The 27,504-nt window shown below is 36.1% G+C and overlaps 1 protein-coding gene across 5 annotated transcripts in view; it reads left to right on the forward strand.

The window, feature by feature from the left end:
* CEP112 (centrosomal protein 112) overlaps positions 1 to 27,504 on the forward strand; it is a 587,527-nt gene that overhangs the window by 98,664 nt on the left and 461,359 nt on the right. The gene's annotated exons all lie outside the window — the stretch shown is intronic.

The following is a 27,504-nucleotide window of genomic DNA, read 5'->3' on the forward strand; positions in this document are numbered from 1 at the left end:
CATGGAGTCAGATATACCTAGGTTTAAACCCAGATTTCTCTACTTATTAGCTATGTGGGAAAAGATAGAGACTTAACCTTTCTGAGTCTTAGTTTCCTCATCTAAATTGGTAGATACCTACTTTGTAGATTATTATGAGAATTTTGTAGTCTGTAAGCACCTATATGCTTGATATGTAGTAGTCATTGAACAACTATTAATTCACTTGTTAATTTCTTTGTAATTGTTCCGGGAAACTGTTAAATTATTATTATTTTTATTTTTGCTTGTGACACAATTGAAAAACTTTGGTCATCTTTGTGGTGTTATGGAAGCCTATAGGATTAGGAATCCGAAAAAACATGCTCTTAATCTAGTTTTACCATTCTATAGTCTTGATTTAGGAAAGTCACGAATATTAGTTTAGTTTTTGTTTATAGAGGGTATAATTCCTGATATCACATGGTTGTTACCAAAATCAAATGAGAATAATGAATACTTTATGTAGCTTGCAATGCACCATTTAAATATGAAAATGTGCAAAATGTGATGAGATTTATTCATGTTTTTAGTGCATTTATTTAAATAATTTTTTCTTTCATTTTTCTTTTTAATGGGGAGGGTTCTAAGAATTTCAAAATGGTTTTTCAACATGATGAGTTTTTCTTACTACCCTATTTATAAAATTTCGCAAAAAAGACATTGGTTTTATTTTCTTTTATTCCAAGCAATATCATAACACCTAAGTTTATTTTTGCTGGTAATGGAAGAAGGGCTATTTTTTCTTTTAAATTTCAATCTGATGGAATTATTGCTGTTGATCTCAGTAATATTCCATCCAGGATTTTCTTTTTACATGCTGCAGTCCTGGTGTTTAAAATCCATTGAAATAAAAATGAAATAAATTTAAAAAACTCCTGTTTTGGGGTAATATTTCTTATAGTCAGGCACACCTTTTGAGCTCTTGTTTTAGATTTCTTTCTTTTTAAAAAAATTCTCTTTAGTTGTTTTTCTTTTTTAAAAATTCTCTTAAGTTGTTTTTCTATTTGTTCCAGGTCACCCCCAACTACTTTTCCTTTTCATTTTATTTTGTGCTAGTTCCTACTGCTGAGGTTACTTGCTATAGAATAATTAAAAGCATTGAGAGGAAGTCGTTGCTCTTGAACTTTTTTGTCTATCGTGTATTAAGATCTTTACTCTTTATGATAAGTTGGTTCAGGAGTAAACATATCAACACTACCCACATATGTGTTGAAAGAAAAAAATATTTAAAACTCATGCATTGCATCAGATGTTCATTTTAAAATAGGTGCGGCTTTATTTTTTTCCACACCCTTAGGTTTTTGTTTTTCTTTTTGGCATGCTCTAAAAATATTTGTGGCATTGTTAGAAGTTGCATGTGCCCTTCAGGTTGCTCCATATCTTAAAATACATCTAGTGAGTGCTGGGGCAGAAATAACTGTGAAATTACATAGTCATTTCTGACTTTTTTTAATGAAATTTTTAATCATATCTTTTCTCCACCATAAAATATTTAGAACTATGTGCTGAGTTGCCTTAATATGAGAACTTAGTTTCATCTTCCTTTTAAAGTAGTATTTCTCATTATAAAATAATCAATTTAGATTTTTATTGAAGAAGATTTTTATATTTTATTAGAAAATATAGACAGGTATAAGGGAGGAAATAGAATCACCTATAAATCAACACATAGAAATAAAAATGCTGATAAAATACCATTGCATAACTTTTCAGTCTTTTCTCTATGTATCGTATAAACACATTATTTTTCTTGGAAAATTAAGGTGATTGTGTACATTTCTTTGTATATCTTGAATATTTTTCATTCTATTAAATATTGTTCCTCAGCATGTATTTTTTAAAGATTGTATCGTATTTTATATTACATAAATATTCTCAGTTAATTTAGCTGATCTCTGTTATTGGATTTTAAAATTGTTTGCAGTTTTCATTAATATAAATAATTATGGGAAGGGTATCTTTACATCTGATCTTTGTATGCATCTCCTAATATTTCTTTGGGATAATTAATTATATTCTTTAATGATAAAATTGAGACAATGGATTTTTTGTTTGTTTGTTTGTTTTTCTTGGTACATGATCTAGGAATCGAACCTGGGTCTCAAAACAATGAATTTTTATATGTTTAGTATCCTAAACATTTTAACTTATGGTATAAAAATAAATTCTTGGAAGTGGAAGTCTATTGAAAATTGTATGTTATATAGAACATGGTAGGGAATTTTTTATATGCAAAAATAAGAATGTAGATAAAAAAGTCAGAGATAATCAAAAGTCATTTGAAGCCAGAGGAAAATACGAGTTAGATTGCCTTTGTAAATACAGAAATGGTAATTATATTTTTAATTTAGAACAGGTATTTTCCTATAAAATATGTTCAGTTCTAGAACAAGTAACTTTTGAAATAGAAAATAGTGGTGATATTGTTTTATTACTTTTCTCTCTTTTTCACAGATGTTTTTCTAGCTTGGGTGTTTTTAAAAATTTAAATGCATGGTTATGAAATGCAGCGCTGTCTTTTTACTTGTCACTTTTCTTAAATAATTTTTTGTGGTCATAGCGATGAATGTTTTTCTGTAAAGTCTTGCATGTCCAGATAAAAGAACCCTGATGTGTCATGTATGCATTTGCATCTAAAAATGTTTTTGTTGTTGTTGTTGGGTGCTGTTTTTTTTTTTTTTGCTTTGTTTTATTTTGTTTTGTTTTGGCGTGGGCAGGCTCTGGGATTCGAACCCGGGTCTTCAGCATGTCAGGCGAGAATTCTGTCACTGAGCCACCATTGCCTGCCCTAGGTGGTGTTTTTTAAAACAATAAATAGCATTGTTTCAAGTAAGACCACTTTACTTTTAAGTGGAATATTAAACAATGAATTGTATATTTAATGTTCATTCTATTAACCCCATTCTTTAATCTTCAGACGTAATCATTGCTAAAACTTTAGGGTCTGTTGTCCTTAAAATTTTCAAGGAATGTTTCTTTTTATATAAATGAGATCATAGATCATACTCTATAGCTGTTTTTATTTTCTCACTAAAAATGCTTTTATTTTTGAAGCGACAATGTCATACTTAAAATATATTTTAACAGACTTCCAGTTAAAAATAACAGAGTAAAAGCAATTTTTTACTCTGTTCTCTTTATTTAAAACCCACCAAAAAACAAAAAGAGCAAAAAATGAAGGAAGGGGACATAATTGTCAATGAAATGAGGAAGCTGGGAAGCATCCAGTCCAAGCCATGGACGCAGCCCCCAAATCCTGTGATGCTGCACTGAGGTTGAGGGGCCCAGTAATGAGCAAGTTATAGGTGTCCTTGAGTACATGTTGCACTACTCTTCAGTCACTCAAAAAAGACAAAATTAGATTCATTGTACCTCACAACACATAAAAGGATATACTCCAAGCAGATCAGCAATGGTAATGTAGAAAATAAAACTATATGTGCACTAAAATAAAACATGGGATCCTCTGAAACTGGGTATAGGGAAAGGCTTTTAACTATGACTTAAAACCTAGATGCAGTAAAAGAAAAACTGATAACTACATTAAAAAAAGACTTCTTTGTGTACACAAAGTCAAAAGACAACTAACAAACTTGGGAGATTATTTCTAACATTTATCACAGATAAAGAGTTAATATACCTAATAGGTAAATAGCGCTGTAAAATTGTAAAAGGAAAAACTGCAGTAGAAAAATGGTCAAAAGTCAAAAAATGGGCAAAAGTCATGAAAAGGCAGTTCACATAAAAATATATAAAAGTGGTCTTTAGGGTGGGCCACAGTGGCTCAGCAGGCAAGAATGCTTGCCTGCCATGCCAGAGGATCTGGGTTTGATTCCCAGTGCCTGCCTATGTTAAAAAAAAAAAAAAGGTCTTTAAACATATAAAGTATGTTCAACCCATGCTAGGAAAAATGAAAATTAAGCTACATTGAGATACCGTTTCTCACCTATCAGACTGGCAAAAATCAAGAAGCATTACACACTCTGTTGCCCAAATGATGGCGAAACAGACATTCTGTTTCTGATACACATGAAAATTATTGCAGTCCTATTTATAGAGGAAACTTGTCTAACAAAATTCCGTGATATTAACCTTTTGACCCAACAATTATACTTATAGAACTTTTCCCTGAAGACACACCTCCAACCACAGAAAATATTAGAGAGAAACTAAATGCACTTAGCAGAATTCTATATGCTGTTTTGCATTCTACTGATCTTTCCATGTTGGCAGTATGGCCTCATTCTTTTTCATGGTTTCATTGTATTTGATTTTACTGATGTATACATTTTATGTATACATTTTATGTATAGCTTACTAAATACTCTGTCAGCTGACATAAATTATTTACAACTATTTTGCTGAAACATACAGTGTTTCAAGAACATCACTGTGAATATCTTTGTATATTGTATGTTTATTTTTATAGGATAAATTCTTGAAAATGAAATTGTTCAGTCACAGAGTTACACATTTACATTTTGATTTTCAGCAACAAATTTCCCTTAAGATTATGTCTGCTTTGGGCTGCCAGTTCACAGAAGTTTGAGGAGTGGTGACTATTGGATTTTTGAGGGGGTGATGGAAATATTCTGAAATTAGATCATGATGATTATTGCACAACTGTTTGAGTATATTCAAAACCAATGAATTCTATACTTCAAATGGGTGAATTTTATGTTACGTAATTTATATCTTAATAAAGCTGTTAAAATGAAAAAAGCTTATGTGTATTTACACTTGCACCAGTGGTATATGAAAGTGTCTGTTTTCCCACTCTGTCATCAATACTAGATTATAAACTTTTTTGATTTTTATTTGAGATGAAAAATAGGATCTTGTTATATTTACATTTCTTTCATTATAAGTCAAAACGATCATATTTTTTGTATGTTTATGTCTTAATTCATTTTTGTGAGCTTTCTTAACTCTTTCCATATCTTCATTGAAATGTTTGTCTTTATGGTGATTTCGAAGAGCAATTTATATGTTAAGGAATTCATATCCTTGTCATATGTCTATATATATCAAATATGCATGTATTGTTTAACTTTTGTTTTGAAGTATTTTCAAACTTGCAGGACAGTTACAAAAATACAAACGTCATACAGAGGATTCCAACAAATACCTACCTCCAGAAACCTAGATACACTAATTTTAACATTTTGCCAAGTTTGCTGTCTCTTTCTTTCTTTAATCATTTATCTATTTTCATCGCTGTCAATATCTATCATCCATTTATTTGTCTGTCTGTTTTAGGCAGTTTCTGAACACTTGATTATAGGTGTATACATCATGCTTAATACTTAATACTGCCATGTACATTTCCCAAGAACAAGGATATTCACTTACATAATCACCTTAAGTGCACTTAACAAGTTCAAAAAATTTAACATTAATATAAATTTATAGTCTATATGTCAATTTTTTCTTATGGCCCAATACTGTTCTTTTGAGCCCTCTCTCCTCCCTTGTTAAATCCTATCCAGGGTTAAGTATTGCATTTAATTATCATTGTCACTTCAATTGATCTTTCCTTTATTTTTTTAATTATAGGAACATATAGACAACACAGATTTTCCCATCTCAACCACTCCCAAGCTTATCTTTCAGAGGAGTTCATCACATTCACAATGCTATGTGGTGCCCTTAACACCTTCTGTTACCAGAATTTTCTTTCTCCTCAAAAGGAAATCTTACATCCATTATGCATTATCTCCCCATTGCCGCTCCCCACACCCGTGACAGCCTGTATTCTAATTTCTGTCTCTACAAGCTTGCATATTCCCTGGCATTTTCTTTGTAGTTATTCTGGGGCTTAAATTTAGTATTCTAAATCTATAACTGGCTTAAATTTAGCATTCTAAATGTATAACTATCTTGTTTGCTTTGATACAAACTTAACCTCAGTGCTAAATACGCACTATGTTCTGATACCCCTCCAGCCCCTACTTCACGTAGTTCTTTTCACAAATTACATGTTTGTATATTGAGTCCCAAACCACTGATATATCATTATATTTTATGCATTTGATTTTCTTATCTGTAGGAAGTAAAAAGTGGAGTTACAAACCAAAAATAGTGCTGACATCTATATTTACCCGTGTCATTATCTTTACTGGAGATCTTTATTTCTTCATGTGGTTTCACTCTATTATCTATTGTCCTTTCCTTTTACCTGCAGAACTCTCTTCAGCATCTCCCAAAGGACAGGTCTAGTGACAAACTCCCTCAGCTTCTCTTTATCCAGGAATGTCTTAATCTCCCTCATTTTTGAAAGACAGTTTTGCTGTATATAGAATCCTTTGTTGGTGATGTTTTTGCTTTTAGCACTTTAAATATGTCTTCCCACTGCCATCTTGCCTCCATGGTTTCCAATGAAAAACTGGCACTTAATTTTATTGAGTTTCCCTTTTATGTGACATGTAACTTCTTTCTTGTGGCTTCCAGAATTCTCTCTTTACTTTGGTATTTGACAGTTGATTATAATATAGCATACTATGGGTCTTTTGAGTTTATCCTGTTTGGAGTTCATTGAGCATTGAGCATCTTGGATGCATATATATATATGCATATATATATTTCTGTCTTTCATAAATTTGGGAAGTTTTCAGCCATTATTTCTTTGAATATTATTTGTGCCCCTTTCTCTCTCTCTTCTACATCTGGTATTCCCATAATGCCTATATTGGTACACTTGATGATGTCCCACAGGTTTCTCTGTAATTTTTCCTCATTCTTTGTTCTTTCTCCTTCTCAAAGTGAATAATTTAATTGTCTTATCTACAGGTTCACTGATTCTTCCTCAATTACCAATCTGCTGTTGAACTCTAGGGAATTTAAAATTTCTGTTACTATGGTCTTCAGCTCTGTTTGGTTCCTTTTCATAATTTCCATTTTCTGTTGATATTTTCTTTGGGTTTCTCTATTATTTTATGATTTCTTTTAGTTCTTTGTCCATTAACTCTTTAACTCCTTTAACTCTTTGTGCATTTTAGAACCATTTTTTTAAATCTCATGATGGTTTCAAATGCATTAATCTTTTTCTTTTCCTGGGCAATCACTTCCTGTTTCTTTGTATGTTTTTTAATCTTTGTTGAAATCTGGACATTTTGATAATTTAATGTGTTATTTTGAAATTTAGATTATGAGTTGTCTGTTCCTTAAACTTGTATCCAGCTAATATATTGATAGAGCTTTCCATAGTCCCAAGAACTAACAAAAAAAAAAGAAAGAAAAAGAAATAAAACACCTTTCTTAGTTTTTGCAGATTGACCTCTGCATGTGCTCTCCTTCAGAGTTGTCCAAACAGAGAGTCTAGAGAATAGCTCCAGGCTAAAGCATAGAATGGCCATTCTGTGCATGCACCTTGTCTGGGCAAGTGTTCCTTTGGGATTTCCCCTATTTACACAGATACAAATGTCCTCTCTATTCTAGGAAACAGTTTCTTTACAGTCTGGGCACTGTACCATTTGTCCTGCCAGACATTAATTTCTCCATGCACCTACAGCATTCTGTAGGAGTTCTGTGTAACTGTGCCTTCTACACACAGGCAAGTTTTGGAATTGCAAGTCCCTCTGGCCACCACCAGACATACATGTTCCCAGTATATGCCCTAGAGTTACTCTGCTCTCTCTACATTTGGGTCTAAGGATCCTCTTGGGGAGCACAGGCTGGCCCCATGGCAAGATGGGGAGGGATGGGAGAGGGACTAGCCAAGGCACCAGGAGATCTCACTGCTTTTTTGTTTTTGGCATGGGCAGGCACGGGGAATCCAACCCAGGTCTTTGGCATGGCAGGTGAGACCTCTGCCTGCTGAACCACTGTGGCCCACCCATCGCACTGTTTTTTAAGTTGCCTTTTTTTGATTCAGTGCTCACCATTTTACTGTTGTCTTTTTTTTTTTTTTTTTTTACTATTGTCTTTTAACTGTTTTCTGGATCTTGGAGAAAGATATTTCTGCCAATTCTTGCCAGTTATTCAAGGGTTTTATTTGGGGATGGATCCCTGAAGCATCTTACTTTGCCATCTTGATCAGGGTAGGTCTTACATGTTGTCTAATGTGTAGAAGTTTTCTTTTAAAAAGTTGAATCTGAAATTTTTTTCTGTATGACTTCTAGATTTTGTATCATGCTTAGAAAACCCTTTCTTACTCTGAGATCATGAATAAGTTTATCTATATTAGACTCTTTAAAAATCTTTTATATTTAAATTTCACGTTCCATTTCAAAGGTTTTTTACTATAAATGGTGATAGTAATCAAGGTTAGTCAATTATTAATTAATATTATAAAACTAAAATTTTTAGAGGGGTGAAATTACTTCTCTTGTATAATACATGTAGAATGAATTGAGTGATACGAAATTTTATGCAGATTAGAGTTCCTTTGTTTCATGAGTATTTACTGAAGTATTTAATTCTGTTGAATATTTAGAGTACCAAAATATTTAATCAGCTGTTATAGATCAAACTTTACAAAGCACAACTTTTTTTCCATTTAAAATTTATAATCATGTAAAAATACCTTATATGTTAAATGCAGTCTTATTAAAGTTTAAGAATTATAGTACTTTTCTTCTGGTTGCTGAAAATATACCTATAGAATATTTTAAGATATTCTTTAAATTTTTCGATTTATTTTGGATGTTATGGGAGAACATATGTTCAGTGACAGTGGTGCTTTATGTTAACATCAGCCTATTATTCACAAACATACTTGGACTTGTTTGCCTTTGTAATTGCTAACACATTTCTCTGATATCCACATCACAGAATTGTGTGACAGTGAGCATCATGAAGCAGTGGTTTTTTTTTTTTGTACCCTTAAAAAGTTTCTGTCATGGATTAAGACATTTGGAAAACTGTTGTCACTGAAAATGAAAGAAGAGACAACACAACAAGGAGAGATCAATTTTCAGAGAACAGATGGTAGAAATTGCTCTTTTTGTGAAATAGAAAATTTCCTTTGAACTTCACCTCTACCCATATTGAGTGTTCCCACCCATTGCCTAAAAAGGTATGTTGCTTCTTTCTTACATGAAATGCCAATTAGCCTATTTTTATTTCTGTTCAGCTGTTAGTTACATGTAGAATTTAAATAAATTCTAGATAAAGAAATTCATAATCATTGGCATAATAAATAATAAATGAGAGAATTTATATTTTTAAATGTTTCTTATTATGAAATGTGGCATGCTGATACCCACAGTCTCCCAAAATTTAACAAATAAGTATATAAGAGAATACCATTATAAACACTACTCAGTCAAGAATTAGGTCATTGCTAGTGTCTCAGAAGCCTGGAATCTGAGCCTTCCCCATTATAATCTCTTCTGTCTTCCCTGTAAATAATTATTGATCCTATTTTTTTTAAAACTTTTCATTTTGAAATAATTTTAAGACAGTTGCGAAAATGCAACCCCGAATCAGACAACTCCAATATATCTTGACCTCCCCGGACACTTAGATCCACCAGTTTTTAACATTTTGCCAAGTTTGCTGTTTTTTTCTTCCTCCCTCTCTCCATTAATCCTCCCTCCCTTTCTTCCTTCCTTTTGTGAGCAGATTACACATATCATGTTCTTTGAACAAATAATACTTCCATGTACATTTCCTACAAACTAGGATATTCACTGTGGTCTCCTTAAGTACTGTTATCAAATTCAAGAAATTTAACATTGATATAAAGCTTACTTTCTGTATTTCAGTTTTTCTTATAGCTCAATAATGCTCTTTTGTGCCTTCTCTTCCATTCTTAGATCCCACCATATTATGTATCACATTTAATTGTCATTATCTCTAGTTTTTCTTTTTCTCTCTCTCTTTTTTTTTAACTTTCTTTTTTTTTTGCATGGGCAGGCACTGGGAATCGAACCCAAGTCTCCAGCAGGGCAGGCGAGAATTCTGCCACTGAGCCACTGATGCACTGCCCTGAGCTTTTCTGATTGCATAATGTATATTCAAAGCAAAGAAAGAAAAAAGCAGTAGCTTTCAAAGCACTCGTCAACAAATAGTTGCAAGACAGATCCCAAAGTTTGTCATGGGCTACCATACCATCATCTCAGATTTTTCCTTCTAGCTGCTCCAAAATACAGGAAGCTGGAAGGAATAAATATTTTTTTATCATCACAATTGACATTTTTTTCTTTTTTTGTGAAAAATACCATATATACAAAAAAGCAATAAATTTCAAAGCACAGCATAACAATTAGTTGTAGAACAGATTTTAGAGTTTGGTATGGGTTATAATTCCACAATTTTAGGTTTTTACTTCTAAGCTGGTCTAAGATACTGGAGACTAAAAGAAATATCAATTTGATGATTCAACAATTTGTTAAACCCTACTTTCTCTGTATAACTCCACTGTTACCTTTGATCTTTCTCCCTCTAGGGGTATTGGGCTATGGCCATTGTTTTAGTTTGCTAGCTGCCAGAATGCAATATACCAGAAAAGGAATGGCTTTTAAAAAGCGGAATTTAATAAATTGTTAGTTTACAGTTCTAAGGTTGAGAAAATGTCCCCATTAAAACAAGTCTATAGAAATCTCCAATCTAAGGCATCCAGGGAAAGATACCTTGGTTCAAGAGGGCTGATGAAGTTCAGGGTTTCTCTCTCAAGTGAGAAGGTACATGGCAAACACAGTCAGGGTTTCTCTCTTATCTGGAAAGGCATGTGGCAAACCTGGTATCATCTGCTAGCTTTCTCTCCTGGCTTCCTGTTTTATGAAGCTCCCGAGGAGGCATTTTCCTTCTTCATCTCCAGAGGTTGCTGGCTCGTGACTCTGCTTCTCGTGGCTATGTTATTCTCTGCTCTCTCAGAATCTCTCTTTTATAGGATTCCAGTAAAGTAATCAAGACCCACCTCAAATGCATGGAGACACAACTCCACCAAATCCAGTTTAACAGCCACTCTTGATTGAGTCACATCTCCAGGGAGATGATCTAATTAAGGTCTCAAACATACAGTACTGAATAGGAATTAGAAGAAACAGCTGACTTTACAAAATGGGATTAGGATTAAAACATGGCTTCTTTTCTAGGGTGCATACATCCTTTTAAACCAGCACAGCCATTCTAGCTTTTTCATGTGGGAAGGGGTTGTCAGTAATATGGGGTAGGGAGATGAAACTAGCTGATGTTCTGGAAAGGCTGACCCCTCTAGGTTTCAGGACTTAAATGGTCCAGGGATCCATCTGGAGGTTGTAGGCTTCTGGAAAGTTACCCTAGTGCATAGAACCTTTGTAGAATCTTATATGTTGCCCTACATGTTCTTTAAGATTGGCTGGAATGGCTTTGGTTGGGGTTTAGGAAGTTACGATAGCAATGTCTAACTGAAGCTTGCATGAGAGTGACCTCCAGAGTGGCCTCTTGACTCTATGTGAATTCTCTCAGCCACTGATACTTTATTAGTTACACTTCTTTTCCCCCTTTTGGTTAGGATGGAATTGTTGATCCCATGGTTCCAGGGCTGGACTCATCCCTGGGAATCATTTCCCACTCCACCAGGGAGACTTTCACCCCTGAATGTCATGTCTCATGTAGTGGGGAGGGCAATGATTTCACTTGCAGAGTTGCACTTCTTTCTCTCTTTCTTTTTTAATCATAGAAATATGTATACAACATAAATCTTCCCTTCCCAACTCCTCCTGAGCATAACACTCAGTGGAATTAATCGTATTCACTATGTTGTAGTATCCTCACCACCATCCATTACGAGAATTTTCCCTTCACTCCAAACAGTAAATATGCACTCGTTTTTCATTAACTCCCTGTTGTTCCTGCCCTAACCCCTGGCAACCTATGCTCTACTGTCTGTCTCTATGAGCTTGCATATTCCCTGATATTTTCTTTGTAGTTAGGTACCATGGGACTTAAATTTAACATCCTAAATCTTGTTACAATTTCATTTGCTTTGATGTCAACTTAACTTCAATAGCATACATAAAGTATATCCCTTTACCTGCTGTCCCCCCACCTTTTTATAGTTCTTGTCAAAAATTAGATATTTATACACTATAAGTCCAAAACCACTAATTTATCATTACATTTTATGCATTTGTCTTTTATTGTCTGTAGGAAATAGTGGAATTAAAATACAGTAGTGCTGGCATCTATATTTACCCCTTTCATTATCTTTACTGGAGATCTTTATTTCTTTCTGTAGCTTCTGTCTATTGTCTAATTGCCCTTTCCTTTTACCTGCAGAACTTTCTTTAGCATTTCTTCGGGGAGCCAGTCTAGTGGTGATGTTATTGCTCAGCTTCTCTTTACTCAGAATGTCTTAATCTCATCCTCATTTTTGAAAGAAAATGAGTTTTGCTGGATGTAGAAATCTTCATTGGCAATTTTTTTGCAGTTTTTTTTTTTAACAGTTTTATTCACACATCATACTGACCATCTGAAGTGTACAATCAGTGGCTTTTGGTGTAATCACAGAATTATGTATTCACCGTCATGATCAGTTTCAGAACATTTTTGCTTTTAGTACTTTAAATATGTCTTCCCACTTCCTTCTTGCCTCCATGGTCCCTGATGAGAAATTGGCATTTACTCTTACTGAGGCTCCCTTATGTGTGACAAATTGCTTCTCTCTTGTGGCTTCCAGAATTCTCTCTTTATCTTTGGCATTTGACACTTTGACTATAACATAGCATGGCCTTGGTTCATTGGGGTTTATCCCATTTGGAGTTCGTTGAACATTTTGAATGTATATATTCATGTCTTTCATAAATTTCGGAAGTTTTCAGCCATTATTTGAATATTCTCTGTGCCCCCTCTTCTTTCTTCTCCTGGGAATCCCACAATGTCTATATTGGTACACTTGATGGTGTCCCACAGGTTCCTCAGGTTCTTTTCACTTCTCTTCATTGATTTATCTCAGAGTGAATATTCCAATTATGTTTCCTTTTCATAACTTCCATTTTCTATTGACATTCTTTATGTTCATCTATCATTTTCTTATTTCTTATTTTCTTTTTCTTATTTCTTTTAATTCATGTTTTCCTTTAGCTGTTTGAGTATATTTAGGAAACCTCCTCATTGACAGTTTTTAATGGTTTAGTCTTCTCCTTTTTCTGAGCCATTGCTTCCTATTTCTTTTTATGTTTTAGGGTCTTTTGTTGAAACTTGGACATTTTGATAATTTAATGTCTTAGTGCTGGAATTTGTATTCTGAAATGTCTCTTCCTTAAGCTTGCATCCAGCTAGTGTTATGTCAGAGCTTTCCCTAAATGTCTGGAGCTAACAAAAAAAAAAAAGAAAACTTTTCATATTCACCTGTGTGAGTGAATATGTGAGAGCTCAACCATGCAGTGAGTTTAGAAAATAGCTCAAGACCTTGGTCCTTTTCGTGCACACAATTTATCTTAGGCATGAGTTATTGTTTTGTTTTGGTCATACAAATGTAACCCTGGTAATTTCCCCATTTTCATAGATATGAATCTGCCCTCTTCCCTAGCAAGTAGTTTTCTCACCTCCCTGGGCATTGTACTGTATGTCTTTCATGGCCTATACGTCCTTCAGCCAAGAATCTCTTGACTGCTTGTAATCCCTTGATTGCTATTTCAAGCATTCTCTAGTAGAGGTTGATGAGCCACCCTCTTCATCAGGGCATATTCTAGGACAGTGAACCCCTCAGGCCACTACCACGCAGATTGGGCCAGGCATACATTTTCCCATGTGTGCACAAGGGTTACTTTTCTCTCTCTGGAACTGGGACATTGGATCTCTGGCCAGTTCCTCATTGAGCCAGTGACGCGATCGGGTATGGGCCAGCCAGGATATCGAGAGCTCTTACCATTTTTAAGTGACTTTTTTTTTGATTTGGCACTTGATCCATTAATACAGTTCTTTGTTTGTTTTCTGGAGTTATATTTTAAGATGTTTCTGCCAGTTTTTGCTTATTGCTCAAAGTTTTTCTGGGAAATGCAGCCTGAAGCTTCTCTTATCCTGATTTTTGTGTTGACTGTTTCCCCACTTTTTTTTTTTTAACGTGGGCAGGCACCAGGGATTGAGCCCAGGTCTCTGGTATGGCAGGCAAGAACTCTGCCTGCTGAGCCACCATGCCCCATCCGCCACTTGTTTTTTAAACATGACATGCCACCAATGCCTGCATTATTAAAAATAAAAATAGCTTTATATAACCAAATTTGGCTTTCATATAAATAGAACTGAAGTATATATTATTTTGGTTCTTGCTTCTTTTGCTCAGTAGTATGTTGTTGACATTCATCCATGTTGTGGCATTGGGCTATAGTTGGTTCATTTGCATGGCTTTCTTGTAAACGAATCTGCTACAATATCTTACCATTCTGTCATTCTTTTGATCAGTCTTTTCTAATTTTTGGCTTTTAGAAACAGAAATATTATGACCAATCCTGTACAAGTATCATGGGACTCATGCCAGAGTTTGTGTACTTTAGTGGTTTTCTCAGTGTGGTCCATGAATCCTGGGGTCCTTGACACTCATGAGATCTGTGAAGTAAAAATTATTTTCATAATAATATTTAAATATTATTTTCATTCTTTACTGTGTTGACATTTGTTGTACTAATGGGACAAAAGTGCTGGGAAAAACTTCATGTTAGCATGAATCAAGGCAGTGGCACCAAGTCTTCCTGGTAGTCATTTATTCTTCACTCCTGCACATTTGCAGGAAAAATGTACCAATTTACTTAAGAATGCCCTTGATGAAGCCAGCAGTAAAAAAACGTTAATTTTATTGAATCTTGGACCTTTAATGCCCATCTTTTTGATATCTGAGTGATTAAGTATGCATAACTAATTGCTACATATCATAGTACATTGACTGCTTATAAGAAAAACACTGTATGTTTCTTTGAGCTAAGAGATGCAGTTGCTACTGTTTCTGTGGGATGCCAATTTTATTTGAAAGAATAAGCTACGGTTATTCAGACTTGATATTTGTCAGCGATTTTCTTTTTTTTATTTTTTATTTTAATTTTTTTTTATTAATTAAAAAAAGAATTAAAAAACAATTAGAAATCATTCCAATCTACATGTACAATCAGTAATTCTTAATAACATCACATAGTTGCATATTCATCATTTCTTAGTACATTTGCATCGATTTAGAAAAAGAAATAAAAAGACAACAGAATAAGAATTAAAACAATAATAGAAAGAAAAAAACAAAAACAAAAACAAAAAACCTATACCTCACATGCAGCTTCATTCAGTGTTTTAACATAATTGCATTACAATTGGGTAGTATTGTGCTGTCCATTTCTGAGTTTTTATATCCAGTCCTGTTGTACAGTCTGTATCCCTTCAGCTCCAATTATCCCTTCTCTTTTTTTTTTTTTTTTAATTAACGGAAAAAAAGAAATTAACCCAACATTTAGAGATCATACCATTCTACATATGCAATCATTAATTCTTAACATCATCACATAGATGCATGATCATCATTTCTTAGTACATATGCATTGGTTTAGAAGAACTAGCAACATAACCGAAAAAGATATAGAATGTTAATATAGAGAAAAAAATAAAAGTAATAATAGTAAAATCAAAACAAAACAAAACAAAAACCTATAGCTCAGATGCAGCTTCATTCAGTGTTTTAACATGATTACTTTACGATTAGGTATTATTGTGCTGTCCATTTTTGAGTTTTTGTATCTAGTCCTGTTACACCATCTGTATCCCTTCAACTCCAATTGGCCATTATCTTACCCTGTTTCTAACTCCTGCTGGACTCTGTTATCAAGGACATATTCCAAATTTATTCTCGAATGTCTGTTCATATCAGTGGGACCATACAGTATTTGTCCTTTAGTTTTTGGCTAGACTCACTAGCATAATGTTCTCTAGGTCCATCCATGTTATTACATGCTTCATAAGTTTATCCTGTCTTAAAGCTGCATAGTATTCCATCGTATGTATATACCACAGTTTGTTTAGCCACTCTTCTGTTGATGGAGATTTCGGCTGTTTCCATCTCTTTGCAATTGTAAATAACGCTGCTATAAACATTGGTGTGCAAATGTCCGTTTGTGTCTTTGCCCTTAAGTCCTTTTTTTTTTTTTTTTTTTTTTTTAAAGGGAGGAAGGGAAGGAAAGACAGAGAAGGAAGGAAGGATGGAAGGAAGGAAGGGAGGAAGAAAGGGAAACATTTTTAAACATTTTCTTGTTTTATTATATTTTGTTTGTTTGTTTGTTTTTTACATGGGCTGGGGCCGGGAATCGAACCGGGGTCCTCCGGCACGGCAGGCAAGCACTCTTGCCCGCTGAGCCACCGCGGCCCGCCCCCCTTAAGTCCTTTGAGTAGATTCCCAGCAATGGTATTGCTGGGTCGTATGGCAATTCTATATTCAGCTTTTTGAGGAACCGGCAAACTGCCTTCCACAGTGGTTGCACCATTTGACATTCCCACCAACAGTGGATAAGTGTGCCTCTTTCTCTGCATCCTCTCCAGCACTTGTCATTTTCTGTTTTGTTGATAATGGCCATTCTGGTGGGTGTGAGATGATATCTCATTGTGGTTTTGATTTGCATTTCTCTAATGGCCAGGGACATTGAGCATCTCTTCATGTGCCTTTTGGCCATTTGTATTTCCTCTTCTGAGAGGTGTCTGTTCAAGTCTTTTTCCCATTTTGTAATTGGGTTGGCTGTCTTTTTGTTGTTTAGATGAACAATCTCTTTATAAATTCTGGATACTAGACCTTTATCTGATATATCATTTCCAAATATTGTCTCCCATTGTGAAGGCTGTCTTTCTACTTTCTTGATGAAGTTCTTTGATGCACAAAAGTGTTTAATTTTGAGGAGCTCCCATTTATTTATTTCCTTCTTCAGGGCTCTTGCTTTAGGTTTAAGGTCCATAAAACTGCCTCCAGTTGTAAGATCCATAAGATATCTCCCAACATTTTCCTCTAACTGTTTTATGGTCTTAGACCTAATGTTTAGATCTTTGATCCATTTTGAGTTAACTTTTGTATAGGGTGTAAGAGATGGGTCTTCTTTCATTCTTTTGCATATGGATATCCAGTTCTCTAGGCACCATTTATTGAAGAGACTGCTCTGTCCCAGGTGAGTTGGCTTGACTGCCTTATCAAAGATCAAATGTCCATAGATGAGAGGGTCTATATCTGAGCACTCTATTCGATTCCATTGGTCGATATATCTATCTTTATGCCAATACCATGCTGTTTTGACGACTGTGGCTTCATAATATGCCTTAAAGTCAGGCAGCGCGAGACCTCCAGCTTCGTTTTTTTTCCTCAAGATGTTTTTAGCAATTCGGGGCACCCTGCCCTTCCAGATAAATTTGCTTATTGGTTTTTCTATTTCTGAAAAATAAGTTGTTGGGATTTTGATTGGTATTGCATTGAATCTGTAAATCAATTTAGGTAGGATTGACATCTTAACTATATTTAGTCTTCCAATCCATGAACACGGTATGCCCTTCCATCTATTTAGGTCTTCTGTGATTTGTTTTAACAGTTTTTTGTAGTTTTCTTTATATAGGTTTTTTGTCTCTTTAGTTAAATTTATTCCTAGGTATTTTATTCTTTTAGTTGCAATTGTAAATGGGATTCGTTTCTTGATTTCCCCCTCAGCTTGTTCATTACTAGTGTATAGAAATGCTACAGATTTTTGAATGTTGATCTTGTAACCTGCTACTTTGCTGTACTCATTTATTAGCTCTAGTAGTTTTGTTGTGGAATTTTCCGGGTTTTCGACGTATAGTATCATATCGTCTGCAAACAGTGATAGTTTTACTTCTTCCTTTCCAATTTTGATGCCTTGTATTTCTTTTTCTTGTCTAATTGCTCTGGCTAGAACCTCCAACACAATGTTGAATAATAGTGGTGATAGTGGACATCCTTGTCTTGTTCCTGATCTTAGGGGGAAAGTTTTCAATTTTTCCCCCTTGAGGATGATATTAGCTGTGGGTTTTTCATATATTCCCTCTATCATTTTAAGGAAGTTCCCTTGTATTCCTATCTTTTGAAGTGTTTTCAACAGGAAAGGATGTTGAATCTTGTCGAATGCCTTCTCTGCATCAATTGAGATGATCATGTGATTTTTCTGCTTTGATTTGTTGATATGGTGTATTACATTAATTGATTTTCTTATGTTGAACCATCCTTGCATACCTGGGATGAATCCTACTTGGTCATGATGTATAATTCTTTTAATGTGTTGTTGGATACGATTTGCTAGAATTTTATTGAGGATTTTTGCATCTATATTCATTAGAGAGATTGGTCTGTAGTTTTCTTTTTTTGTAATATCTTTGCCTGGTTTTGGTTTGAGGGTGATGTTGGCTTCATAGAATGAATTAGGCAGTTTTCCCTCCACTTCAATTTTTTTGAAGAGTTTGAGGAGAATTGGTACTAATTCTTTCTGGAACGTTTGGTAGAATTCACATGTGAAGCCATCTGGTCCTGGACTTTTCTTTTTAGGAAGCTTTTGAATGACTAATTCAATTTCTTTACTTGTGATTGGTTTGTTGAAGGTCATCTATGTCTTCTTGAGTCCAAGTTGGTTGTTCATGTCTTTCCAGGAACCCGTCCATTTCCTCTAAATTGTTGTATTTATTAGCGTAAAGTTGTTCATAGTATCCTGTTATTACCTCCTTTCTTTCTGTGAGGTCAGTAGTTATGTCTCCTCTTCCATTTCTGATCTTGTTTATTTGCATCCTTTCTCTTCTTCTTTTTGTCAATCTTGATAGGGGCCCATCAATCTTATTGATTTTCTCATAGAACCAACTTCTGGTCTTATTGATTTTCTCTACTGTTTTCATATTTTCAATTTCATTTATTTCTGCTCTGATCTTTGTTATTTCTTTCCTTTTGCTTGCTTTGGGATTAGTTTGCTGTTCTTTCTCCAGTTCTTCCAATTGAACAGTTAATTCCTGCATTTTTGCCTTTTCTTCTTTTCTGATATAGGCATTTAGGGCAATAAATTTCCCTCTTAGCACTGCCTTTGCTGCATCCCATAAGTTTTGATATGTTGTGTTTTCATTTTCATTTGCCTCGAGGTATTTACTAATTTCTCTTGCAATTTCTTCTTTGACCCACTGGTTGTTTAAGAGTGTGTTGTTGAGCCTCCAGGTATTTGTGAATTTTCTGGCATTCCGCCTATTATTGATTTCCAACTTCATTCCTTTATGATCCGAGAAAGTGTTGTGTATGATTTCAATCTTTTTAAATTTGTTAAGACTTGCTTTGTGACCCAGCATATGGTCTATCTTTGAGAATGATCCATGAGCACTTGAGAAAAAGGTGTATCCTGCTGTTGTGAGATGTAATGTCCTATAAATATCTGTTAAGTCTAGCTCCTTTATAGTAATATTCAGATTCTCTATTTCTTTATTGATCCTCTGTCTAGATGTTCTGTCCATTGATGAGAGTGGGGAATTGAAGTCTCCAACTATTATGGTATTTGTGGCTATTTCCCTTTTCAGTGTTTGCAGTGTATTCCTCACGTATTTTGGGGCATTCTGGTTCGGTGCGTAAATATTTATGATTGTTATGTCTTCTTGTTTAATTGTTCCTTTTATTAGTATATAGTGTCCTTCTTTGTCTCTTTTAACTGTTTTACATTTGAAGTCTAACTTGTTGGATATTAGTATAGACACTCCTGCTCTTTTCTGGTTGTTATTTGCATGAAATATCTTTTCCCAACCTTTCACTTTCAACCTATATTTATCTTTGGGTCTAAGATGTGTTTCCTGTAGACAGCATATAGAAGGATCCTGTTTTTTAATCCATTCTGCCAATCTATGTCTTTTGATTGGGGAGTTCAGTCCATTAACATTTAGTGTTATTACTGTTTGGATAATATTTTCCTCTAACATTTTGCCTTTTGTATTATATATATCATATCTGACTTTCCTTCTTTCTACACTCTTCTCCATACCTCTCTCTTCTGTCTTTTCGGTTCTGACTCTAGTGCTCCCTTTAGTATTTCTTGCAGAGCTGGTCTCTTGGTCACAAATTCTCTCAGTGACTTTTTGTCTGAGAATGTTTTAATTTCTCCCTCATTTTTGAAGGACAATTTTGCTGGATATAGGAGTCTTGGTTGGCAGTTTTTCTCTCTTAGTAATTTAAATATATCATCCCACTGTCTTCTAGCCTCCATGGTTTCTGCTGAGAAATCTACACATAGTCTTATTGGGTTTCCCTTGTATGTGATGGATTACTTCTCTCTCGCTGCTTTCAAGATCCTCTCTTTCTCTTTGACCTCTGACATTCTAACTAGTAAGTGTCTTGGAGAATGCCTGTTTGGGTCTAATCTCTTTGGGGTGCGCTGCACTTCTTGGATCTGTAATTTTAGGTCTTTCATAAGAGTTGGGAAATTTTCAGTGAAAATTTCTTCCATTAGTTTTTCTCCTCCTTTTCCCTTCTCTTCTCCTTCTGGGACACCCACAACACGTATATTTGTGCGGTTCATATTGTCCTTGAGTTCCCTGATACCCTGTTCAAATTTTTCCATTCTTTTCCCGATAGTTTCTGTTAGTTTTTGGAATTCAGATGTTCCATCCTCCAAATCACTAATTCTATCTTCTTTCTCTTTGAATCTATCATTGTAGGTATCCATTGTTTTTTCTATCTTTTCTACTTTGTCCTTCACTTCCATAAGTTCTGTGATTTGTTTTTTCAGTTTTTCTATTTCTTCTTTATGTTCAGCCCATGTCTTCTTCATGTCCTCCCTCAATTTATTGATTTCGTTTTTGAAGAGGTTTTCCATTTCTGTTCGTATAGTTAGCATTAGTTGTCTCAGCTCCTGTATCTCATTTGAACTATTGGTTTGTTCCTTTGACTGGGCCATATTTTCAATTATTTGAGCGTGATCTGTTATCTTCTGTTGGTGTCTGCGCATTTAGACAGATTTCCCTGGGTATTGGATCCAAAAGTGTGGAAGATTTTTCTGTGAAATCTCTGGGTTCTGTTTTTCTTATCCTGCCCAGTAGGTGGCACTCGTGGCACACGTTTGTCTGCGGGTCCCACCAGTAAAAGGTGCTGTGGGACCTTAAACTTTGGAAAACTCTCGCCGTCCGGGGGGTTCGCTAGCCGAAGTGGCTTGAGCCGGCCTGGGGTCCGAACGCAGGGAGGGTTGCTCATTGCCGCAGCCCGGGAAAGAGCCCGTCCGAATTTCCTAGTCGGCCCTGGGCGACAAGCGTGGCGGGAGGGCGCCAGCGGCAGCGGCCCGCCCGAGAGAGTGCACGTTCCCTGGGAGTCACAGGTTTGGAAGGGGCCTCCCCCACCCGTCACCGTTCTCTGCGGCCTGGGGATTTCCGATCCAGTTCTCTCAGTTGGTCCAGGGGGCTGCGCGTGGTGTGGGCGCCAGCCACCTTGGTTTCAGGGGACCGCCTCTCCAATTCTCCCAGCCGGCCCGGGAAGGGGGAAGGGAGTAACTCCGGCCGCTTCCCGCCCCGCCCGGTAAGGCCCGCGCGCCTCGGCGATCTCAGCCGAGCTGCTTCTCTCAGCCAGCCAGCCGTTCCAGGATGGGGTACGCTGTCTTTTTTATCTCTGTTGTGGCTTTGGGCGCTTTTTGTATCGTTTCTACTCCCCTAGTAGCTGTCCTGGAGAAGAAACTAAGATCTGCGCGTCTTACTAAGCCGCCATCTTCCAGAAACTGTCAGCGATTTTCTTAAACATAAAATGAACCTGTCACCTCAAGTGAAACTGCTGACAGTATTTGTTGCTGGTAAAATTTGACTTTTATGAAAATGAGAAGTTTGCTAAGCTTGTATCAATCATTGTGAGCTTAACAGCTTTCTAATAGTCAGACTTTTCTAATGAGATTAGTTGGTAGTAATACAAGGAAATGTGAAATTTTGTAACAATGAAATTTTCAATATCTGGAAATCTGTATATCTCATTGAATTAATATTTTCCAAATGGTTAATGCTTGATTTATAATACCATGCATGGAAAAAGATTCATTCGAAGTATAAGATAGGGCAATAGTTTTTTGTTGTTGTTGAATACTGTATGATAGGGCCACATTTCATTATTTTTCCATGTGAGTATCCTGTTATTGCAGTCCCACTTGTTGAATTTTTGTTTTTTGTTTGTTTGTTTTGCTTGTTTGTTTATTTTTGGGGAGGTGCATTGACCAGGAATCCAACCCGATTCTCCCGCATGGCAGGAGAGAGTTTTACCACTGAACTACCCTTACACCCCAAGAAAGGCCAATAGATTTTAATGTGACAGAGTAAGAAATGTTTTAGAATCCAAATCACTAACTTTAAAACAATACACTGATGAGTATTGGTGTTCTAAAGAAGAATATCTAAAATTATCTGAAAAGCTACTAAAATATTTCTTCCTTTTCCAACTATATATTTATGCAAAGTTACTTTTTTTCGTATGGGCAAGCTCCAGGAACTGAGCCCAGGTCTCTTGCATGGCAGGCGAGAATTCTGCCACTGAGCCACTGTTGCACTGGCCATATGAAGTTATTTTAAGGAAGAAATAATTTCAATTTTATGCAAATTCTTTGAGAACATAGAGGAAGAAGAAATACTTACTAAGTCATTTTTTGAGGCAGACCGAATCTCGACACCAAAACCCAAAAGAATATTATAAGGAAAAAGAAACTAAATAGTAGTAAACTAAAATTTTAATATCAAAGCTTGTATATCAATACATGAAAAAATACTGTTATTTAAGAAATGGTGCTGGCACATATCATTTTTCTGGAAGAAAAAACAAACTGATTCCTTATCCTATAACAACAAAAACGAATAAAAACAAATTCTGCATGGGTCAAAGACTTAACCTTAAAATTCAGCTTGGAAACTCTCAAAACAATAAAAATTTTGTAAAAAAAATCTAGGAATCGGGAGTTCTTTCTAATCATTCCAAACCCAGTGACTATAATAGAAATATTTGAGGCCAGTGACATAAAAAACTTTGTATGGCAACAATACCATAAACAAGGTCAACAGAAAAATAATAGATTTGAGAAAAATATTTAGGACAGACTGAGTTTTATTAGCTGTGGGTTTTTCATATATTCCCTCTATCATTTTAAGGAAGTTCCCTTGTATTCCTATCTTTTGAAGTGTTTTCAACAGGAAAGGATGTTGAATCTTGTCGAATGCCTTCTCTGCATCAATTGAGATGATCATGTGATTTTTCTGCTTTGATTTGTTGATATGGTGTATTACATTAATTGATTTTCTTATGTTGAACCATCCTTGCATACCTGGGATGAATCCTACTTGGTCATGATGTATAATTCTTTTAATGTGTTGTTGGATACGATTTGCTAGAATTTTATTGAGGATTTTTGCATCTATATTCATTAGAGAGATTGGTCTGTAGTTTTCTTTTTTTGTAATATCTTTGCCTGGTTTTGGTTTGAGGGTGATGTTGGCTTCATAGAATGAATTAGGTAGTTTTCCCTCCACTTCGATTTTTTTGAAGAGTTTGAGGAGAGTTGGTACTAATTCTTTCTGGAACGTTTGATAGAATTCACATGTGAAGCCATCTGGTCCTGGACTTTTCTTTTTAGGAAGCTTTTGAATGACTAATTCAATTTCTTTACTTGTGATTGGTTTGTTGAGGTCATCTATTTCTTCTTGAGTCAAAGTTGGTTGTTCATGTCTTTCCAGGAACCCGTCCATTTCATCTAAATTGTTGTATTTATTAATGTGAAGTTGTTCATAGTATCCTGTTATTACCTCCTTTATTTCTGTGAGGTCAGCGGTTATGTCTCCTCTTCCATTTCTGATCTTATTTATTTGCATCCTCTCTCTTCTTCTTTTTGTCAATCTTGATAGGGGCCCATCAATCTTATTGATTTTCTCATAGAACCAACTTCTGGTCTTATTGATTTTCTCTATTGTTTTCATATTTTCAATTTCATTTATTTCTGCTCTGATCTTTGTTATTTCTTTCCTTTTGCTTGCTTTGGGATTAGTTTTCTGTTCTTTCTCCAGTTCTTCCAAGTGGACAGTTAATTCCTGCATTTTTGCCTTTTCTTCTTTTCTGATATAGGCATTTAGGGCAATAAATTTCCCTCTTAGCACTGCCTTTGCTGCGTCCCATAGGTTTTGATATGTTGTGTTTTCATTTTTATTCGCCTCTAGGTATTTACTAATTTCTCTTGCAATTTCTTCTTTGACCCACTCGTTGTTTAAGAGTGTGTTGTTGAGCCTCCAGGTATTTGTGAATTTTCTGGCATTCCGCCTATTATTGATTTCCAACTTCATTCCTTTATGATCCGAGAAAGTGTTGTGTATGATTTCAATCTTTTTAAATTTGTTAAGACTTGCTTTGTGACCCAGCATATGGTCTATCTTTGAGAATGATCCATGAGCACTTGAGAAAAAGGTGTATCCTGCTGTTATGGGATGTAATTTCGTATAAATGTCTGTTAAGTCTAGCTCCTTTATAGTAATATTCAGATTCTCTATTTCTTTATTGATCCTCTGTCTAGATGTTCTGTCCATTGATGAGAGTCGGGAATTGAAGTCTCCAACTATTATGGTATATGTGTCTATTTCCCTTTTCAGTGTTTGCAGTGTATTCCTCACGTATTTTGGGGCATTCTGGTTCGGTGCGTAAATATTTATGATTGTTATGTCTTCTTGTTTAATTGTTCCTTTTATTAGTATATAGTGTCCTTCTTTGTCTCTTTTAACTGTTTTACATTTGAAGTCTTATTTGTTGGATATTAGTATAGCCACTCCTGCTATTTTCTGGTTGTTATTTGCATGAAATATCTTTTCCCAACCTTTCACTTTCAACCTATATTTATCTTTGGGTCTAAGATGTGTTTCCTGTAGACAGCATATAGAAGGATCCTGTTTTTTAATCCATTCTGCCAATCTATGTCTTTTGATTGGGGAGTTCAGTCCATTAACATTTAGTGTTATTACTGTTTGGATAATATTTTCCTCTAACATTTTGCCTTTTGTATTATATATATCATATCTGACTTTCCTTCTTTCTACACTCTTCTCCATACCTCTCTCTTCTGTCTTTTCGGTTCTGACTCTAGTGCTCCCTTTAGTATTTCTTGCAGAGCTGGTCTCTTGGTCACAAATTCTCTCAGTGACTTTTTGTCTGAGAATGTTTTAATTTCTCCCTCATTTTTGAAGGACAATTTTGCTGGATATAGGAGTCTTGGTTGGCAGTTTTTCTCTTTTAGTAACTTAAATATATCATCCCACTGTCTTCTAGCTTCCATGGTTTCTGCTGAGAAATCTACACATAGTCTTATTGGGTTTCCCTTGTGTGTGATGGATTACTTCTCTCTCGCTGCTTTCAAGATCCTCTCTTTCTCTTTGACCTCTGACATTCTAACTAGTAAGTGTCTTGGAGAATGCCTGTTTGGGTCTAATCTCTTTGGGGTGCGCTGCACTTCTTGGATCTGTAATTTTAAGTCTTTCATAAGAGTTGGGAAATTTTAAGTGATAATATCTTCCATTAGTTTTTCTCCTCCTTTTCCCTTCTTTTCTCCTTCTGGGACACCCACAACATGTATATTTGTGCAGTTCATATTGTCATTGAGTTCCCTGATACCCTGTTCAAATTTTTCCATTCTTTTCCTGATAGTTTCTGTTTCTTTTTGTTCAGCCCATGTCTTCTTCATGTCCTCCCTCAATTTATCGATTTCGTTTTTGAAGAGGTTTTCCATTTCTGTTTGTATATTCAGCATTAGTTGTTTTAGCTCCTGTATCTCATTTGAACTATTGGTTTTGTTCCTTTGACTGGGCCATATTTTCAATTTTCTGAGCGTGATCCGTTATCTTTTGCTGGCGTCTGGGCATTTAGTCAGATTTCCCTGGATGTTGGTCCCCACAGGTTGAAAGATTTTTCTGTGAAATCTCTGGGTTCTGTTTTTCTTATCCTGCCCAGTAAATGGCGCTTGTGGCTCACGTTTGTCTACGGGTTCCACCAGTAAAAGTTGCTGTGGGTCCTTTAACTTTGGAAAACTCTCGCCGTGGGAGAGGTTCGGCAGCCGAAGCGGCTTGGAAGAGTGCCAGCCTGCCCGGGGATCCGAATGCGGGGAGGGTCGCCGGCCGCCACAGCCCGAGGGGACCGCCTGCCCAGTTTTGCCAGCTGGCCTGGGAAGGAGGAAGGGAGGGACTCCGGCCGCTTGCCGTCCCGCCCGGGAAAGCCCCCGACCCTCTGCGATCTCACCGGAGGTGGTTCTCCCAGACAGTCAGCCGTTACAGGATGGGGTACGCCGTCCCATTGATCTCCGTCGTGGCTCCGCGAGCTGCTCTGTTTCGTCTCCACTCCCGCAGTAGCTGTTCTGGAGGAGGAAAGGTGAGTGTGGCAAGGCTGTTGAGGCCGGTGGCGGAGGAGCCGGTGAAGGCGGAAGAAGGCATGGTGGTGGTTGGAGAGCCGCCAGAGCAGGAGGAGAAAGGGAAGGATAAGATGGCGGATGGAGTGCCGCCGGAGCAGAAGGGGGAAGAGGGAGAGGAGGGCGGGCTGGCTGGCGGGGTGTGAGCGCCGCGCCGGGCCGGCGGACAAAGAGGGAGAGGAGGGCGGGCTCCAGAGTGAGTTTTAATGTGTACAGTAATCAAATAAATCTTACTGATCACAGGAAGCTGGATCAAGATTCTGAAAAGGTATTTCACAGAAGAACAAATTCATGGGGCCCGAAACATCTCAAAGACAGCAGTTTTCACGGAAATGCAAATCGTAGTAACGAGGAGATGTCTATTTTTCTGGTAGACTATGAATTCTTGTAACTGGTAATAGAGGGCAAAATCTGCTAAGAAAAATATATCTGCCCACTGACTTACCAGCCTATCTTTTGGGACTCGATTGCCTAGAAACCAAACTCTAGTGTGTAGGATGTATGTATGAAAATGTTTTTTTGTGGTATTATTTGTAACAGAACAACACTGCAGACAAAGTAAGTGTGCATTAGGGAAACAGTGGAACAAGTTTATTAAGGAACAGTAAGTAGCAATTTAAAAAGATGAATAAAAGCTCTAGCAGGTGATTTTAGAGAGATTTCCATGAGGTATTATTCAGAGAATTTTTTTTTCTTTTTTGTGAAACACAGTAATAAAAAATCCTGTATATCTAAAAGTTTAGGAAATTGAAAGGGGGAATTTATTTAGTTTTCCTCTCGCAGTCCAGGGTATGTAGGGAGTGCTCTGCTCTGTGATGTCTTCAGGGACTGAGGCTGCTAGGGAGGCTCTGCCATCTCAACATATGGTTTTAGTCTCCATCTGAAGTAGTGGTTGCCACATTTATCTGCGTCTTCATGATACATTGTTCAACAATACCTTATCTTTTAAGTGCCATCCTTCAGAAAGAGAGAAAGAGAGCATGGATAGAGAGCCACTTTGTTTTTAAGAATGTCAAGTCAAAGTTGCCTAAATCCTTTGTCCCCCATCAGTCCCCTTGGCTGTAACCTTGTAATGTGGCCATATGTAGCTACGTGTGATGTATCCTTGTTCCCTGGATGAACCTGGTGGTGGTGGCAGAGGCCTGGTAGTGGGTACCCAGAGGAAAAAGAGGAGAATAGATATTTG

Source organism: Tamandua tetradactyla, chromosome 6 (genome assembly GCF_023851605.1).
Source record: "Tamandua tetradactyla isolate mTamTet1 chromosome 6, mTamTet1.pri, whole genome shotgun sequence".
In the NCBI taxonomy this organism is placed as follows: domain Eukaryota; kingdom Metazoa; phylum Chordata; class Mammalia; order Pilosa; family Myrmecophagidae; genus Tamandua; species Tamandua tetradactyla.